We start from the raw sequence: 1,732 nt of genomic DNA on the forward strand, positions 1-1,732 counted from the left end.
AAAAAAAAAAAAAAAATGGTCAGCAACATGCTCTGGCAGAACCTAACATCATGTCTGCAGAGATAAGCCGTGAAAATTACAGTGTTTGAAAATAGTTGTTAGGCAAAGAAATAAAGCTAATAAATCATCCCAAGGAAAAATGCAATGCATGGCCTCACTAGAATTAAATAAATGAAAATTAAAATAACCCTGCCATACTATTACATAGTGTCTAGACTAGGAAAAATGTATAAAAATGATGGCCTGCGATATTGGAAAAAGAGACACCATTACACGTGGCTAGCCATCCTCGCAATTAGGTAAATCTTCCTGAAGAACCATCTGGAACTGTTACAGGAGCTATAAAACCATTTTCTGACTGAATAATTCTGCTTAATAACTATTTGTTCAACATATATAGCTGGCATGAGGCACAGTACTTGGCACTTCACATATTTTTTTGTTTGTTTTTTGTTTTTTTTGGAGATGGAGTCTCGCTCTGTCGCCCAGGCTGGAAGTGCAGTGGCACAATCTCAGCTCACTGCAAACGCTGCCTCCTGGGTTCAAGAGATTCTCCTGCCTCAGCTTGCTGATTTCGCACAGCTCAGCTTCCTGACTTCACACATACTTTTTAAAGAATTTACTTTTCACAACAATCCTGTGAGATTGGTAGGTATTCTGATTCTTGTTTTAAAAAGCAGCAAACTGTCCAGGCGAGGTGGTGCACGCCTGTAATCCCAGCACTTTGGGAGGCTGAGGTGGGAGGATCACTTGAGGTCAGGAGTTCAAGACCAGCCTGGCCAACACAGCAAACCCCATCTCTACTAAAAATACAAAAATTAGCTGGGCGTGGTGGCCGAGGCGGGTGGATCACTTGAGGTCAGGAGTTCGCGACCAGTCTGGCCAACATAGTGGAACCTCGTCTCTACTAAAAATACAAAAATTAGTTGGGTGTGGTGGTGCACGCCAGTAATCCCAGCTTCTCAGGAGGTTGAGGCAGGAGAATCACTTGAACACCTGGGAGGTGGAGGTCGCAATGAGCCAAGATCATGCCACTGCACGCCAGTCTGGGCGACAGAGTGATACCCTGTCTCAAACAATAAAATATAAACATAAAAATGAAAAGCAACCAACTGTTAGGTTCACAGAAATTAGACGACATATCCACAGTAAAAGAGCAAGGAAGTGAAAGAGCCAAAATTCAGTCGCAGGCCTCTTAACCTGGGAAGACCTGCCCAGAACCCCACATTGCCTCCCATTCCAGAGAATTGCCTTCAGGCAGGTCATCCCAGTGTTTTGAGAGGCCAAGGCAGGAAAATCGCTTGAGGCCAGGAGTTCCAGTCTAGCTTGGGCAACAAGACCATGTCTCTACATCGTTCTGGCTACTTGGGAGGCTAAGGTAGGAGGATTGCTCGAGCCCATGAATTAGAGGCTGCAGTGAGCTATGCACTCCAGCCTGGCAGACACAGTGAGACACTATCTCAAAAGAAAAAAGCCAGATGTGGTGATGCGCACCTGTAGTACAGCTACTCGGGAGGTTGAGGCAGGATCGCTTGAGCCAGGGAGATGGAGGCTGCAGTGAGTTATGATCTCGCCACTGTATTCCAGTCTGGACGGCAGAGTGAGACTCTGTCTCTTAAAAAATAATAATAAATAAAAATAATTTTATTTTATTTTATTTTATTTTTTTTTTTTTGAGATGGAGTCTCGCTCTGTCGCCCGGGCTGGAGTGCAGTGGCCGGATCTCAGCTCA

Source organism: Mandrillus leucophaeus, unplaced genomic scaffold (genome assembly GCF_000951045.1).
Source record: "Mandrillus leucophaeus isolate KB7577 unplaced genomic scaffold, Mleu.le_1.0 Scaffold7, whole genome shotgun sequence".
NCBI classification, from domain to species: Eukaryota; Metazoa; Chordata; class Mammalia; order Primates; family Cercopithecidae; genus Mandrillus; species Mandrillus leucophaeus.